Genomic DNA, 19,379 nt, shown 5'->3' on the forward strand with positions numbered 1-19,379 from the left:
GTAAGCTGTAGTAGATGAACACGAGTTAAACTCTTTTCTTCGGTATGATTAATGCATAGTAACTCTTTTGTCGTATCGAAGCAAGTTTGAAGATTATGACATAAAGTAGAATGGAATAGAGATGAATATAGAATAATTTATCTAATGTCGAAGACGTGGGAAGTGTTAACACAGTCTTCCGAGCCAGAGGTTCATTATGAACTTGCCATGCAAAAGTCACAGGAAGCCGAATTACCTAGATTCAGTAATGTCTCGATCGCATGATGATAGGTACGTTCGGTGTTCTTTTTCAAGCCTTAAGATATGCCTATAAGTAGTGGGCAACAGTATTCTAAATACGGTAACATGTTGGCTTTATTTAGAGAAACCACAACGTCATTAACGTCTGAAGGAACTAAGCGCTTAATCCTCGGTAGTGCGGCTACCCTAGCATACGCTTTTTTTAATAATAATAATAATAATAATAATAATAATAATTTTATTTATATAGCGCTAAAATCCAATAATTGTCCAAAGCGCTACCTAATTACAAAATAGAATATAAAAAATATATAATATAAAATATCTACAATATACAATATAATTCAAATATAACCTAAGTTATCTACTATATAAATCAAAAACATCTCAAAACAAAACGAATCTCATAACCTATATGCTAACTTAAATAAAAAAGTTTTAAGGGATTGCTTAAAAGTTGCCACTGAAGCACATTTCCTAATTTCTAGAGGTAAATCGTTCCACAACTTAGGTCCTGCAATAGAGAAAGCTCTGTCTCCATATGTTTTCAATCTGCTTCTTGGAACCACTAAATATTCTTTACATGAAGAACGCAATGACCTAGAGTATGTTTTAAAATTCAAAAGGTCAGAAATATAAGAAGGTGCAAGGCCATGAAGGGCCTTGTATACCAATAAAAGGACTTTAAAAGTTATTCTAAACTCAACTGGTAACCAATGAAGATTAATTAAAATAGGAGATATATGAACATGCCTCGGTGTCAATGTGACAACACGAGCTGCAGCATTCTGAACTGCCTGTAGTCTAGCTAACAGATACTTAGGAAGGCCATGTAATAAGGAATTACAGTGATCAATTTTCGAACTAATAAATGCATGGACTAAGATTTTACATGTATCTTGGCTTAAGTACTTGCGGATTTTAGCAATATTTCTCAAATGATAGAATGATGATTTACAAATGTTCTTAATGTGCTCCTCAAAACTAAATATGCTATCAAACTGAACCCCTAAATTACGAACAGAGTCACGAGGTGCAATGCACTCAGAACCAACAGTAATGTAACCGATGTCAGGCATGGGATGGAATCTGGAACTGATGACTACATGATTGCAATGTGAGGCTTCAAAGACAAATTCCGGTCCAATGTAACGCCAAGAATCTTGAGAGGTGGTTCAATTTCGATGGACTTGTCACCAATAAAAAGACTCTGGGTACTTAAATTTCCCCAGCGTCATTGCCTGAGTTTCATTAGGTGTTACTTGCAGGTAATTCGCGGTGAACCAGAGGGTAATCTCTCTATGTCTTGGTTAAGTGTAGATTAACCGCCGCCCACTTAGCCCAATGGATAGTGCCTTGGACTGTTGTGCGGGAAGTCGAGGGTTCAACACAAAAGGTCTTTAAATAATTGAGAAGAATTTGCTGCCCTTCTATAGCATTAAGAAATGGTTAGATATTCTGGTCTTCTCGGATAGGGACGAATAAATGGAGGTCCCGTCTCCTGCGAGGTTGGGGTAGGAGACGTTAATTTCTCACACACGACATCACTGTGGGATGGATGTCCTCCCCTGGGATGGATGTCCTCCCCTGGGGTGGGATGGGTTGAAAGGTGAGATCGATGGACTGAAGCGGCTGCCAGAGGCGCCTGATATGCTGACGTCTGTTCTCAACCTTAAACTGCACCCGTAATTCAGCCTCATTGGCTGGAAGTGGTCAGAAATACTATATTGCTATTACTATTAATATTACTATTCAAGTGCGCCGAGGCTCTCATGGGCTGTATACTTTGTTGTGTCATTAGCACACAGACGTATACGGGGAAGAAGATCCAGCTGAGTAATTGACATCATTCACAAAGATATCAAAAAAAGCGGACCTAAAAGGCTCCTTTCCGGTACTCCATAGAGAAGACGCAGCCAGTCTGACTCCTTCCCGTTACATTTTACTCGTTTAAAGCGGCCGGATAGATATGACTGAGTAAGCTTTAGGGCAGAATTGTGAACGCCGTAAGCATTCAGTTTTGCTAGCAATAATTTATGACAAATCGAGTCAAACGCTTTGGATAGGTAAATAGCGACCACCACCACATCGATCGTTTTTATTGTCAAGAGCCTGGCGCTGATCATCGGTTAGCTTTAATAAAACGGAACAGCAAAAAATGCAATAATACCCACGCAGGAACCCCGAAATATTGTCCGAAAAGACTGGTGTAAAAACCCCGCATAATTGATCAAATTTTAGTTTCTCAAACACCTTGGGTATAACTGACAAGATACTAATGGGGTGATAATTCCTCTTAGATGTTCCGTCGTCTTTCTTATGAACAGGTGTGACGTTACTAAGTTACCAAGTTTCCATTGGCATGACCACTCGCCTATGCCAATACAATAAATAAAAAGTTTAGTAATAAGTCTGGCCATAGGCGTACGGGCAATTTTTTTTGCCAGGGGGGGCGGTGAACCATTTGGCCAAAAAAGTTCTCGCAAGTTGCACAAATTTTTACGAAACAGTCTTCATATGATACACTAACATAGGCGTACATATAAAAAAAGTTAAAAGAAATGGCTGTCTCTGCCATTTCGACGGCTAAATATATCAACGGTACGATCCATGTCTTTCTGTTACACCGACATCCATAAATTGTGTACTGTTGTCATTCGGAAGATCTGAGCCAACGTCGATTTTACTGTATTTAAGGATATTTATTGTTTCATCGTCGTCGGTGAAACCTAGTTGTGATTGATTTAGCGCGCGAAAAAACAGTAAATTTAACTCTCTTGCCTATACGCTTGGTTTTTGCATCAGCGTCTTGGTACTCAGCAACGATGTCTTTTTCACATTCGGAACAGGTAACGCGATGGCGATAGGCCCGCTTACGTTTTTGTGGGGCTGGATTCCACCTGTCTACTATGGCATAAGGCGAGTTTTACACAAAAAAAACTTACGTAAGGTGCGTATTTGTTTCCACTGTCGCGTAAATTTTTGAAAAACTACAGGCGTGAATTTCGCTGGCTTTACGCCATAAAGGACGTAGTAAAGCCAGTTAAATTCACACGAGACAGTGGTTGCCGAGCACGTGACTCAGATCTTCTGAGAGTCTCCAGTGGATAATCTACAATATGATTCTAGAAAGTTATGCCGAAACAGTGACTCTAATTAATTCACGACTGGATATTCCCCACACTAACTAGTGCAGTGCAGCATAGTGCCCAACAACAAAATTACAAATATGTATATATATCAACATATGTCCCCATTCAAAAATAACCAGAAAGTGATCACGTGATAGGCAACCATGCTTCGTGTGAATTTAACTGGCTTTACGACGTAGGCTCGATTACCAGTCACTGTTCGGGAAAATGAGCCCGCACTCATCCTCCCGAAGGGGAAGATCAAAGACCGGACCTGGGAGACGGTGGAAATCGAGCCTATTTACAACGCTGACTTCAGGTTGAAACAGAAACTATCTCTTGGAAAAAAAAATGCACTGACACATGATGCAAGCCTCTTTAAAAACTAGCTTTTCCCCGTGCTGCCCAAAAAAATCTGAGTTTCCCAAAATTTGGGGGGGCTGCAGCTCTCTCCCGCCCCCCGCCCCCCCGGCCCATGCGCCTATGAGTCCGGCTATGACTGGAGCCGTGGCGGCAATTTTAAGCAGCTTGATAGGTATTTCGTCAGGACCAGCTGACTTCCTGATGTTTAGATTAGTGAGAGTTTCAGAAACCCAGGCCACACTAACTGGATGAAATTAAAAATTAAGTTTCGGTACCTTCGTCTAAATATTGACAAAACTGGCGTGGCTGGAGAATTCACCCATGGACAAGGTTAAGACCGTACTCATTAATTGCAAGCGATGTAAAATATTCATTAAGAGACACACCACATTGTGAAGTTTCTCTTTTACCCTAGAATTATTTATCAAAAAAAAAGTTTTGAGGATTTGTATGAAGAAAGCAATTGCACTCGGAAGCCCTAAAATGTCCGGGATTAATAATGTTTAAAGAATCCCGACTAAGCTTTAGTCGAGATGTTTTATTTGCCATTGATGTAATTTTTAAGTAAATTATAATGATTTAGCTGGCTTGAATTCCTTTGCCTTCTCCCTTTCTATGGGACTGAGAATTAATTCTGACTGCCATTAGAGAACTTCGAGGGGCCCATCTCAAACAAAGTAGTTACATTTTAACTCAGACCAGGCTGAAATCAGCTGAAAAGTGCTGTAACATGAGCTACAGCGCAGGGCACTCTGGGAAGTATTATTCATCTTGTTACAGGAAGATAAAACTCGGCCCACGCAGAGTGTGACTGTGTTGCTCGAAGCGCGGACGATATTACTACAAACTATATAAAGACGAGCTTGAATAGTGAGGGATCAAAGATATCTTTTGTCTACTGAGCGTTTTGTCACAAATGGCCAATCAATCAGAACAATCGTGATCGCATACCGTAACACACTCAATCGATTCATGGCGCAATTGAATCTCGAGCTTTGTTTCCGGATAGCTTTTCTCGCTCTTCTTCTTCTTCCTCTGGCTTCAGGTGAGCACTATTTCACTTGAAATCTAATAGAAATATTTTTTTTCAGTTTGATGTTTACATTTAGGGTGCATGGTTGGATATTTCTTACATCAATATTATATTACTATTATTATCATGTTATGATAATAATAATAATTATGATGTATGCGCCCAAGATGGCTGCAACGTGTTACTTTGTTCTCATCATATTAGGTTTTTTTATTTGTTTTCCTACTCTCTTTCGATGATCATTTATGAATTTTTCGGTTTATGAGAGTCCTCTTACTTTATTGCTGAGATGTCATGGTCCTCCTCGCGCAGTTAGATTAGTGATGGCAGAAACAAACTTACGCGCTCGATTTGTACTTGGTGCAAACGCGGTCACTTGACGCTTGGTCTGCCTACAAAATTTGACCTTCCTATCTTCATGGACGTTGAATCTAATCCTGGTCCAACATCCCCTCGGATGGTGGGGATACATGAAGAACAAAACGCTTATCTGGGATATGAGTTCTCTGCGTTTTCGACTGCAACGAAATCGATGAATTGGCTTAATCACAATTCACAACACACTTCTCCATTAGTGCCTTTGTTCGTCGTACTCAGAGCTTCTGTTACAACTGGAATCTCCCATGTATTTTACTTCCTCTGGGGAAAAATTGCCAAAGAAAGTTTAGAGGTTGCAGAGCGGGAAAAATAGTTCAAGAAAAGCGGCGGCGCTTGAATTATATTCGAACTTTGGTCTCACCCCAAGGCTGTCGATGAAGTTCTTCACGATTTACATGCACGATGAAGACTCCCGTTGGACCGAATCTCAGAAATTTCATTGAACTTACTCCTAACCCGGTTAAAAGCTACACACCATGGGCTCGCTTTGTGAATTTTTGCTTGCTAAATGCTCGTTCAATTAACAACAAGACTACTATCATCAAGGACTTTGTCGTCGAAAATATTATTGATCTTCTTGGCGTTACAGAAACATGGCTTCAATCAGATGCTCACAATGAATTAATTATTCGTGATTTATGTCCTTCAGGTTATTCATTTCATCATGTTCCTAGACCTGGTTCTACTCTTGGAAGAGAAGTTGGCTTGTTATTTCGATCATCTTTCAACTTAAAGTTGCAGCCGCTCAAGAAGTTTTTGTCCTTTGAATATATGGATTTGTTATCGTCAAGTACAGTCAGTTTAAAAATCAGAGTTATTATTGTTTATCGCCCACCTCCCTCGACCTTGAATGGTTTAACACCGTCATTGTTCCTTGATGAGTTTTCTACATTCCTGGAGCACTATATCACTGATCCCGGTGGACTATTATCAGTTGGTGATTTTAATATACATGTTGACACCTGTTCTTCCCAACACTCAACTGAATTTCTCCAATTGTTGTTCACTACAAAGATAGATAGAATGCGGGGTCATATAACGACTGCTGCCTTCTCTCATCGAGATACAGTTCCTGTTGTTGACAACGCCTGTCCATATTCTTTTGATATTTTCAAAACGGTAACAGCCGACGAAGCTCATACATGTATCATGAATCTGGCTGCTAAGTCATGTGCTCTTGATCCTCTTTCTGGTTATGTTACAAGAAATGCACTTAGTGTTCTGTTGCATTTCATTTTCAAAATAATAAATATCTCATTGGAATCTGGTCAGATGCCTCCGCAACTCAAGGTTGTCATGTTACGCCCGCTCCTTAAAAAACCCTCTTTGGATCATACTCAATTCTCCAATTATCGCCCTGTATCGAATCTTTAATTTATTAGCAAAGCAATTGAAAAATTGGTAGCTAATCAACTTATCTCCTTCAGTGACGAATATGAGTTAAATGAGACATTCCAGTCGGCGTACAAGCAATATCGCAGTACTGAAATTGCACTTATTCGTGTTCACAATGATATTCTTTCTGCCATTGATAATCGTCGAATCGTAATTTTACTGTTGTTAGACCTTTCCGCTGCCTTCGATACAGTCGATCATACCATCCTCCTCACTCGTTTACGTGTACGGTTTGGGATAGCTGGAAAGCCTCTATTATGGCTGCAATCTTATTTATCGAATCGCACGCAATATGTCTCCGTCGATGGTGGTACTTCTACGAAACATGACCTTAAATGTGGAGTGCCACAAGGTTCTGTCTTGGGACCCATTTTGTATTTGCTTTATACTTCGCCGCTTTCAGATATCGTAAAGAAATTTAACCTGAGCTATCACTTTTATGCTGACGACTCACAGCTTTACTTGTATTTCCAACCAACCGTGCTGGGTGATAGGGATCTAGCGGTTTCTAGCATCGAGAGCTGTGTGAATGAAATTAATCATTGGATGATGGTTAATCGCCTTAAATTAAATAAAGACAAAACTGAATTATTGGTGATCTCCGCTAAACATCTTTCAAGACCACTTCTTCACGAAATTTCAGTTGCTGGTGAGACTATTCATTCCGTGCAAAAGGCGAGGAATATCGGCAATATGTTTGATAGCCATTTTTGCTTTATATTAACGATCATATTACTGACATTTGCAAATCTTCATTTTATCATTTGCGAAATATTAGCCATATCAGGAAATATGTTTCAGCGACCACTACTGAATTGCTGGTTCATATCTTTGTATCTTCGAAGGTGGATTACTGCAGTTCTCTTTTGTAAGGCCTACGAGCCTACACTATAAAAAGGCTACAACACGTCCAGAATGCCGCGGCGCATCTCGTCACACTTACAAAAAAGCATGATCACATTACGCTTGTTCTTTTCAATCTTCATTGGCTTCCCGTTCATCAACGTATTATTTTTAAGATTTTACTTAGAACCTACAAGGCACTTGACAACTTGGCACCGTCGTGCATTTGCGATTCTCTTACATCTTACACCCCATCCCGTCAACTACGTTCATCATCCAAGCGCCTTCTGGTTTCTCCATCCTATAACTTGAAAACAATTGGTGCAAGATCCTTCTCTGTAGCAGCACCAGCATTATGGAACGCTTTGCCATGTGAAATTAGAAATGCTCAGTCTGTGTCTGTTTTCAAAAGTAGATTAAAAACTTTTCTTTTTAGAAAAGCCTTTTATAGTTAATATTAGCTGTCTTAAGTGTAATGTTAAAGTTTTTTGTAGGCGCCTTTGAACAGTGGGATACTGGCGCGGTATAACTCTTTTATTATCAATATTATCATTATCATTATTGTTATTGTTATTATTATTATTTCTAGCTCAGTTTGGAAGCATGGGAAAATTTTCCAAATTTACGAAGGCTTTAAATCATTCAGCGAACAGTCAGACCGTTTTGAAACAATTGTGTAGCAATGAAGCTATGCCGGAATTTGTTCCATCGTCCATCCCGCTGTTGTTTTCCAGAACTTTGCATTAGTCAGCTTTTTAACACCCAAGAGATTATATTTGAGTTGTATGAAATTTAGTCCTTTCAAAAAATATATTTTTTGGTGTTTTGTCTGAGCAATGCCTCTACTAATCTCTCAGTAACTACATTTATTTCTCCCTCAACTATCACCGGAAATTATATTTCAACTTCTAATTAATACAGGGTCACATACTGGTTTTGTGCTAGGTTTTTAACAAAAGAAACAATAAGTCTTACCATAGCATTTTAGCCATTACAGACATTTGCTTACTGAAGTCTCTATGGTTCATGGTTCAATCATTTGGCCATCAATTTCTTTGCTGAAAGTGGCCGCATGTTTATGAAGTAGCTGAGACTTAAAAGTAGTCATTGATACAGTATAACACGAAAATAATTATGAAATAATTTCAAATTTTGCAAAATAGCATTGTAAAAAACAATCTAGAGGAATTTGCAAGTACAAAGTTTATCCGCTTTTAGCCAACAGCATAGTATGGCTTCAAAGCTCTGAGAGTAGAAGTTATGGAATACTTCTAACTAAAAGTATTTATTTGCTCCTCTTGTGTTTGTCTCCCCTGAGACAAATATGTATTGTGGGTCAAATTTTTCCTTTGGTTTGAATTTGTTTAAACCAGTTTAAATTTTTCAAACTGGTGTGAAATATTCAAACTGGTTTAAAACTTTTGAGCACACCACATACTCATTCTCATTTTTTAAATCTTTTTGTGTAAAATACTTTGTGTAAAATAAACTTGCGATATTGCTCAATTTTCAAACTACATGTATGTCTACTATGATACATGAAAGTCTTTGTTTGAAATTTACCAGTATTCAGGGGTTGTATTATAGTCATACATGTTTCAACAACAGAATTAGCCAATGACCATATGACTACATGTAGGTCTGAGAGAGGTTTCCACCATGTCTAGAGAAAGGCATGGCCCTGAACTCTTCATGGTACCAAGGGACTGTTGTTTGAAGACAACAATTTGGCGACTGCTTATGAAAGCTGTAAGACAACTGGTAGAACATTGCTAATAAAGTCTTGAGTACATAATTGTACTACTTAAGTAAATATTTGCTCAAGAACATTATGAAGTGACCGCTAGAACACCACAAATGCATGAATACTAATTGAGGAGGACAAAATGCCTCAAAACAACCTCTACAAATGGTCTGAGGAACAAAAGAGGGTGAATACCACAAAATAGCTCATGAATGGTTGAGAACACTTGAATTAATAGGGCTAAAGAAAGCAGAAGATAGGGCTAAAGAAATAATAGGGCTAAAGAAAGCATTCGTCACCATGGCGGCAAGAGGGTTGGTTGGCATCTCGGCAGCTCTTTACTTATTTCACCTTCTTTGCTTTATTTTGCCGGTAAACCGGCACAAAATATTTCGACATGGCAGTCTGCTTGGTGAAGAACCTTTGGAAGGATTAAACGAGCGCTGGAAAAGCGACTTCAAGGCAAAAATAGCTCAAACTGCGCTGAATGAGTTTGCAGCTCGAGCAGTCGATACGGCGGGCAACCATAAAGTCAAACTCTCAAAGCACACCACCTCTACTTTGGCCTATTGCCTATGCTTATCGCTACTCTTGTCCAGTGGCAATGTTGAGCGAAACCCTGGTCCAAAATCAACTTCTCAAAGTGGAAACTTCAAGTTGAGTACGGTAAAAGGCTTAAGAATTTGTAATTTGAATGTGCGAAGTCTTGTCAACAAGATGGATGAGATCCGAGTTTTTTGTGAGACCCACCTACCGCACGTTCTGTCCCTAAACGAAACTTGGCTAGATTCATCAGTCAGTGACAGTGAAATTCAGCTTCCCGGCTACTCACTTGTACGAAGAGATAAAACCCGCCGAAACGGTGGTGTTCTCATTTACATTTCCTCGAACCTCAATTACAAAGTTATTCAAGAATTTGAAAATGATCAACCGCATATTCAATGCCTTTGGATGGAAATAACACCTCCAAAATCTAAAGGTTTTATTTTCTGTTCCTGCTACCGCCCACCGAATGCGGACAACGTTGCAACTTACGTTGAGGGCTTGAGAAATATGTTAACAGTAATGGCTGATCGGGAAAAGGAAATTGTCATTACCGGGGATCTGAATTTCGACCTGAAACAGTCGAATAAACCTGCATCTACGAAGCGCTTTATGAACATGGCGAAAGAGTTTAGTCTGCGGCAGATTATGGATAATTTCACTCGCATAACTGAAAATTCAAAGACCCTGATCGATTTATTTTTTACCAGTCGTCCGGATCTATATGTCTCTGGGGTAATACCAGTTGGCTTTAGTGATCATTCCGCAACATATGCCGTCCGTAAATTACATCGTTTGAAACCGCCTCCCCCGAGGATAATTGATACCCGGAATTTCAAGCGTTTTAATCGTGATGCTTTCATTGAAGATCTAAATAAAGTTCCATGGTCATTGACGGATTCCTTCGCAGATGTTGAGGACGCATGGGACTCATTTAAACACCTTTTTTGTGAAGTAGCCGACACCCATGCCCCAAGAATCCGCGTGCGAGTCAGGGGAAATAGGGTACCATGGCTGACACGTGAGGTGAGACATCTAATGAATGAGAGAGACCGCTTTCATAATCTGGCATTGAGGTCAAACAATGAGCTTTATTGGAGCTCTTACAAGCGCTTACGCAATGTTGTGACTTTGAAGCTCAGAAGAGAGAAAGAAAGATATTACAACGAACTGTTCCAGGAGACAAGAGGAGATTCCCGTGGGACCTGGAAAAACCTAAAACGGCTACTCGGAAATGGCTCAAAGAGTAGCAGCGCTACTGCTCGTACAGCTAATGAAGCAAAAGACAAGTGTAACACCTTCAATAGCTTCTTTGTCTCTTGTGCCGAAGATTTAAGGTCGATCCACCGATCAACCGCGCGATCCTTTTCCAAATGGCTACCGCAAATTGTCCGCCCAGAAAAATTTAATCTACGAAAGATCACCGTGACGGAAGTTAGAAAGGCTCTTAAAGATTTAAAACCGAAGAAAGCTACAGGTGTTGATGGTATTCCATCTCGTCTACTAAAAGACGGATCAGACGCCCTGGCCTATCCACTATCGCTCATTTTTAATTTAACTATCCAACAAAACGTTATTCCTGCAGAATGGAAAAAAGCGAAGGTGACCCCTTTACATAAATCAGGTCCAAAAGATGACCCAAGAAACTACCGCCCCATATCGGTATTACCAGTGGTATCTAAAGTCCTAGAGCGTTTAATCCACAAGCAACTTGCAAGTTTTTTTGATGATCATAACTTGCTCTGTAAATTACAGTCCGGTTTTAGAAGAATGCACTCAACTGAGACGGCTGTAACTTATTTCGCCGACGAGATTCTCCTGAATATGGATAAGGGCCTTGTTACTGGTTCTGTGTTTATTGACCTGGCAAAGGCTTTCGACACAGTTGACCATGACATTTTGCTCAGAAAATTAGAGTACTATGGTATATGCGAGGAAAGCCTTCTATGGTTTAAGGACTACTTTACGGGAAGAAAGCAGTTCGTGCAAATTGATTCTCATTCATCTGAAGAGCTTGCTATAACTTCTGGAGTGCCACAAGGGTCCATCCTCGGACCCCTGTTATTCATTGTCTACATTAATGATTTACCACGTTGTGTCAAACACTGTTCTGTAAATATGTATGCTGACGACACAGTTTTATATCTTGCTGGCCCAACAGTAGACAATTTAACTTTTTACTTTAATCAAGATCTTCAATGTCTATCTGAATGGCTAGAAGACAACAATCTTGTTCTCAATGTTTCAAAAACTAAGTGTGTACTATTTACATCTCGAAGGCATAAAGAGCGCGATTGTATTTTAAATCTTAATCTTATCGGAAAGCTCATTTCTTGCGAAACTACTTTTAAATACCTAGGCGTGGTGTTCGACAATTTTATGACTTGGAAGGCTCACACAGACTATATGTGTAAAAAGGTGGCGTCAAGAGTTAGTATTCTGGGCCGCATTAGAAGTTTCGTCACAAAAGAGGCAGCAATACTTGTTCATAATACCTTAATTCTTCCCTTATTTGATTACTGTGACATTGCCTGGAGTAACCTTTTACAACAAGATATAGATCGACTACAGCGCTTACAAAATAGATCTGCACGGATTATTACACGTTGCTCTCGGTCATCTGAAGCAATAGATCAGATGCAATGGCCGACTCTTTCCAGTAGACGCTATTACCACAAGGCTAAACTCGTTTTTCTCTGTCTCCACTCATTAGTTCCTGGTTACTTTTCATCATATTTTACCAGATTTTCGAATATTCACAATTATTCCACGAGGCAAAGTCTGAGGCTATCCCTACCAAAAGTAAAACAGAATTTTGGGAGAAAGACCTTTCTTTTTACTGGCGCAGAAATTTTTAATAAACTTCCTTTAAACATTGTGAAGAGTGAAAACATTCAAACGTTCTGTCGCCGAGTAAAACATTTCCTTTTACCGTAATTTTGATATTTTATTTACTATGTTACGTTTTGATTGTGTTTTTAGCTTTGTATTTTTAGGCTGTTGATGTAGTTGTGAAATCTTAGTCATTGTATATATATATATATATATATATATATATATCTATTGTAGAAATTTGATGTAAATTATTTTCAATACAGGGCCCCTATGGATACTAGCCTTAGAGCTGAATGGGCTACCCTGTGTAAATAAAGTTTGCTTTACTAAGACAACTGCTACACAACCACCAAAGAAAACTTGAAACCTAACATTACAAACAAACCTACATGCAAGACTGCCTACAACTGTTTGCTGCTAATTTCACTGCTTGGGATCTCAAAGATACATTGAACCATTCTTTTAACAAAGTTGTAATGTTCTTTTTGACGCTACATTTGAGAGGATGACTGTTACTTGAAGAGTCAGTCGATTTGTAGCTACAAACTTTGTTCAATTGTAACGCACTTACTAAACTTTAAAAAAGGCCCTGGTGACAAACTTTCAAAATAAATGCTTAAGAGTGTGTCCATGAGAAAACTGGGCAGAACCGGGCATGGGGCTATAAACCTCAAATCACCGATTTGGCTCAGACTTGGCATAAATGCTAAGTGTCATGAGTTAACAAATGTGTGAAAATAATAGGTCAAAATGTTTAATTCCCTGGGAGATATAAGGTCCCCTTGGGAAAACCTCCATTTCCTGCATTTTTTTGCATAACTAGACAAATAGCTGCGTGAACTCAGGCTTTCAATATCACACATCTGGAGTTATCTTAGGGGACTACCATCATTACTGACGTCAAGCAATTTCGTCATTTCTGGTCATGAATAAGTCTACTTGCATTTATTTTTGTCTGCTGGAGCGTAATGAATGTCGTTATGGTACTAGACAGCAATCAGAATAAAATATTGCCATATAGGAGTAGGTTCCTACAGATGCCAAAGGTTGAAATTCAAGGACTTTTCAATGACTTCGAAGACCAAGTTTTAGAAAATTGAAGGACCACTTTTGAAAAGGTTTGCATAAGCAATTTTAAAATTATTTCACATCATTTCTCAGCTTTTCCATGAAAGTACTGTAATTTTCAACTTGAAAATTGCCAAAGAAAAAGCATTGCAAAAATCAAGCTCTAGTCCTCAAATTCAAGCACTTCAAGGCCTTGAATTTTTTCTTTTTAAATTCATGCATCTTCAACGACTTTCAAGGCTTTTACGAACCCTGGGTAGGTAATGTATAGATTTCCAGTATTCATTATCGACACAAGATCATTGACAGAATTGATTCCTCGTTTGTTATTGTAAATCAAAGAGCTTAAACTCATTGATAAATACCGACTTGCTCTATACTTCAATTTAATTATACTTTGATATAACCTCACAGAACAAGTCAACAAATACTTCTTCTCATGTTGTGGAACTTTATTTAATCTCTCCCTCTTCGTATTAATTAAGCTTACAAACATTCTTTGTAACTCTTCTAACCTTCACATAGCTACGTAGCCGAGAGGACTTCGGTACGCTTGGACGAATTAACGCTCATAAACAAATTCCTTCAGTTTTCTGCCCTTTCTTCTGAGACTTTTAAGAGTACCTTCTGGTATTCTACTGGGTTCTCGATCACGTTTAAATACACGGTTGTGTTTACATGTAAACATAATATGAGATAGCTCGTTTGATATAGCAGGTTTCGCTTGATATTCCTCGATAGAAGGTTCACTCGTTAAGTATCGCTCGTAAATTGATCTCTCGTAAAGTTCGCGGACCGACCCGTTCCCAAAACGCTCCACAAGTTTTTGCGTGGGTCTACCGCGAACGGTGTGTGACTTTGTATGTGTATTGGGCGTAATATTCATCGATTTTCTTTCGCGTGCATCAAGCAAGGAACTTTCCACGAAGGCAACCATTCCTTTAAGCCATGCACTCTAGGCTTCATTCTACGCATGCGCGTACACGTCACGCATGCGCTGTAGTGGAACTGCGTTTTGTGACTGAACGCGAAAAAAAAAAAAAAAACCAAGCCGAAGTTATAACGCGGGTGTTTGCTTCGGAAAGCCCGAGTAATTAATTAGCTAACTATGCATTGCTGCTGTGACAAACAGAAAATCCATCCGCAAATTCAGTCAGCTGGGTTGTATTCTATAACTATCCTACTTTAAGAAAATTGAATTGTTTTAACTTTTTCATTTCATTTCTTCCCTTACTTCTCGATTTAGTAAAGACAGGAGCCATGGCCTCCTGGTTACGACGACTTTTTCTGGTTTTGACAAAGTCCAAAAATAAGGGTATTTTAAGGCCCAATATCTCCAGTCACCAACCACTTCTGATCATTATTCCTGTATGGGCAGTGAAAGTCATCAATGGACTTCCAAGATCAGTTATTAAATTTTGGGGCTATTGATTAACCCATGCTGAGGTGAAATTTACATCTACCTCCTGCATTTTAGTCTATCATCAAAATTCCGTAAACCACATCTTTGTTTTATTAACTTAAAATAACCTGAAATTTAAAAGAAATCTCCCAGAGAGTATCGTTTAAACATGAACGCGGAAAGAATCTTTGAATGGCGCAAGTTGAGCCCTTTTTGAGAACTTTTTTGGCAGCCATATTTGGATTATTCTCGAGGAAACGCAGCAGTTGGTGATGAACATCTAGGGCACATGCAGTCGAAATTTTTAACAAATGAAATCTGGGAAGAAACTTGATACTACATACACGTCTTTGTGGTGCCTTAGTTGCAACTTGTGGCGTGATATCATTTGTTTGGCTGGTATTTGTTAGATAAGGGGCCATTATGTCAGTACCAGATTCGATTTGCTTCGTTGCCTTGTTGAAATATTAAAAGCGGTGAGAGCTCTCGGGAAGATCGATCAAGATCATTGGTCTTTTACGGCGTGATACTTGTCGACTTACATGATATGTGTTAGTGGCAAAAAGATAATTTGGTGCCCTAAAAGCTGATGTAAATCAAAAGGAGAATCTGCCATCTTTGATCAGATCTTGTTCAGCGGTCAACTTTGACATTTATTTAGAATGTTGTGTTCCTAGTCTACAAAGTTTGAAATGTAACAGATTTTCGGCAACCAAAATGTTTGACTTGTCATTTGTTTAGCTTGAAATACTTGCTGGTTCAGCAAAAAACGAATAAGCCGGTGATAGATTGGTCTCTTCTCAGCACAAGGAAAAAGAAAATGGTTGAAAACATGACACGTATATAGAAATCAATTACATATTTTATCCGAGGTTTTCTACTCACCGTATTTTATCGGTTATAAGCCGAGCCTGGCTATAAGCCGAGACCCTAAACTTTTAACTCTTAAACTTGATACGATCGTCTTCAAACATAAACACAAAACATTCAGCTATAAGCCGAGACCTAGTTCTTAAAACGTATAAGAGCTCATGAAATATTTAATCACAGTTAGCTTTTAAAATCTGTTCAAATGAAATGAAAGAACGGGTTAATTATCCAACGGCACGGGGAATTATCATGAATATTTAACGAAAGCTAGGCTTACCTCTCGGGAAACAACTGTATGAATATTGTTACCTACTCAATACAATGGCTAAGAATAACAACAAATGACAGTTAGTAAGCTGAATTTGATGTGATCCGATCAAATGAATAAAATTGAATTCACGGCTTCATCATATGAACATTCCGAGTTCAGAGACCTGTCTTTAACAATCCTGTGTCGATAGTCGTTCATTGTCAATCCTTGTATAGATCTTTAACTTGCTACGTTGGTCAACGCCGGCTCGACGTAGAATACGTAGAGAGTAGAGCTTCTTGCAAGCTTTTTTATATATGTAGTTAACATGACTATTCCACCTAAGGTCGCTATCAATGAATACTCCTAGAATCTTGTAAGTCGATACGCGTTCTATAGTGTTATTACCAATGACTAATGGTCTGAGAGTAAAATTAGGATACGACATAAAGTTAATTAACATATCTTTACATTTAGTAGGGTTTAGTCTCATGTTATGGTCCATGGAGAATTCGTGAGTGTTAGAAACGATCGTATTGAGCAGACTGATAGAGTTCCTGGGTAGTATTTCTATGGCAGACGTGTCATACACAAACTTGACTCTCAGGTGCCAATCAGCTAAAAGATTGTTTGTCATTATTGTGAAAAGTATCACTCCTAATTTAGTTTGAAGGCGAAAGAATTCTGCGATGATCCCGCATTCAAAGCATCTTTAGGCTGGTACATAAACTGGAAGCGGCGCCATTCCGTCACTCTCCGACCGAAGACCACCCACGCCCAGCGTCTGCCAAACGATCACGAAGAGTAAATAGTAAAATTCCACCGGTTCGTGATCGCAGCTCGTCAGCGCCGTGGATACCCTTTGTCCAGAATTTTCAATATGGATTAGACAGCAATGCGGTTCGAGATGCCGTCCAGCCGTGCTCTGGAATTCATTGGCAGCCGAACAGTTCCCGTGAAATCCTGTGGCGCAGAGAAGAGAAACTTCACAGTCACGTTGGCGTGAAGGAGTGGTATCGTACCTGCATGCCAAGAAATCCCACTGGTGAGCGATCGCTGTTGGTTTGGGACTCCTTTCGTGCTCATCTTACTGAGTAAGTGAAAGAAGCATTGCAGCGGCGAAGTATCGATGTAGCTTTTATTCCCGGTGGCCTAACTCCAGTTCTCCAGCCTTAGACAAGTGTCTAAATAAGCCCTTCAAGGAGAATATGAGAAGAAAGTACCTGTCGTGGATGGTAACTGGCCCCTTCGAGTTTACTCCTGCTGGGAAAAAGAAAGCGCCGTCAAGAAAGCTCGTTCTACGTTGGATAAAGCAGTCTTGGAGGGAGATCCCGGAGGAGATGGTGAGGAAATCATTTCTTACTTGCGGCATCTCCAATGCGCTTGACTGCACCGAGGATGACGCCATCTATGAAGAGGAGCAAGACAATGACGCCGAAGAAGATGAAATGGATGAAGAATTTGATACGGAAAGCGAAGATGAGCCATAAGCTGACATCCTCGAACGTGCAGTTCAAGACAGAAAACAAACGGCTCCTTTAGGAACCACCACATATTAAAAGTTAATGACCAATAACTCTTGCTTTTTTGTCCATGTGTTTTGCTCGGCTTGTATGCGAATATATGCGTATTTATCTTAGTTTTATTAAGTCCATAATTTCTGTTCAGGTTAAACCCTCGGCTATAAGCCGAAACCCCCTCTACAAGTCAGATTTTAATTTAAGTTAGGCTAAACATGATAATAATAGTAATAATAATAATAATAATAATAAATAGATGCTTATAGGGCGCATTTCTAATCTCAATGCGCCTAACAACAGATTATTAAGACATAGAGAATAAGTAATTAATTAACAGTAATGTTTTTTAAACAAAAATGTCTTAAGCCTAGTTTTGAATGTTTCTACTGTTTCCGCTCTTTTAATATATTCAGGGATTCAGTTCCATAGTTACGGTGCAGATACTGAAAAACCTCGTCCACCATAGGAATTGGATTTAATCGGTGGGATGCATAACTGTGAGCGAGTTGATGATCTCAGTGTTCTTGATGGGTGGTATTCTTGTATAATAGGTTCTAAATAACTAGTAGACTGCTCATCTAAGATCTTATAAGTTATAAGTAATATCTTAAAATTAACTCTTGCTTCGATTGGCAGCCAATGTAGGTTCTTTAAAATAGGTGTGATATGGTCAGTGTTTCGTGTTCCTGTTATCAAACGAGCAGCGATATTCTGGATCCTCTGTATTTGTCCCTTTGATACTTTGGTATCCCATATAGAATGCAGTTACAATAGTCTAGTCTAGAAATTACAAGGGAGTTGACTAGCATCTTCAACGCAACATTGGGAAGGTATCGACGGATACGTCCAATGGATCTTAAAGCAAAAATGGCTTTTTTGCATGTTTCCTTGATATGGTCGTTAAAAGATAGATTTTTATCCATTGCAATGCCTAGATTCGTAGCTTTTCCTTTGATTCCTATTTCACTATTTGCTAATGTTACGGTCTCCAACAATGACGGTTGCTTCTTGAACCGGGAGGTGAAATGCAGAATTTCAGTTTTATCTGGATTGCTCTTCAGCATGTTCTGAGTGTACCATGCAAAAACATCATTTACACATGCTTGAAGAATATTTACAGACTCGGCAGAATGCTCAGGATCTTTAATAGTGATGTAGATTTCGGTATCGTCAGCGTAGAACATACAATTTAAGTCACGAGTAAGTATGACATCTTGAAGAGGTGCCAGGTACAGAGTAAAGATTAATGGGCCAAGTATCGAGCCCTGAGGTACTCCATATTGTAAGCATCGCGGTGAGGATGTAGAATCACTAATAGTCACTTGCTCAGCTTATAGCCGATAAAATAACGTACATTTGATGTGCAATCTCTTGCAGTTGTCTACTGTAATATCTGACTTTTCGTCGAGATGTACCTTAGAAATTACTCCATTGCAAAAGTGCGCATAATTAATGAAAGGTGGGGCAAGGAAGGGGAGGGGGTCAAAAATCCATTTCGTGGTAAGTATCAGACAGAATGTAATAGCCGCTCTTAAAAGTTACAAATAATAACCGACAGTCCGCTATTGTTAACATCAAAATTAAACCCGGAAGAAATGCTCCTTCGTGCGTAGACGCTTCTACTTTTCGTAGTGATTCAAGTAGGGCAGAGGCTATGCTTCCCCAAACTCCTTTAAGTCCGAAAATGTTAAAATGCACAATTGGCAAAGTAATTGATAAGAGAAACCGTGTACCAAGGACGTCGGCATGCATTTCAATATTATA

At 39.1% G+C, this 19,379-nt stretch overlaps 1 protein-coding gene across 1 annotated transcript in view; it reads right to left on the bottom strand.

The window, feature by feature from the left end:
• LOC111347091 (uncharacterized) overlaps positions 1–19,379 on the bottom strand; it is a 325,446-nt gene that overhangs the window by 141,934 nt on the left and 164,133 nt on the right. The gene's annotated exons all lie outside the window — the stretch shown is intronic.

This window comes from Stylophora pistillata, chromosome 11 (genome assembly GCF_964205215.1).
Source record: "Stylophora pistillata chromosome 11, jaStyPist1.2, whole genome shotgun sequence".
Taxonomy (NCBI): domain Eukaryota; kingdom Metazoa; phylum Cnidaria; class Anthozoa; order Scleractinia; family Pocilloporidae; genus Stylophora; species Stylophora pistillata.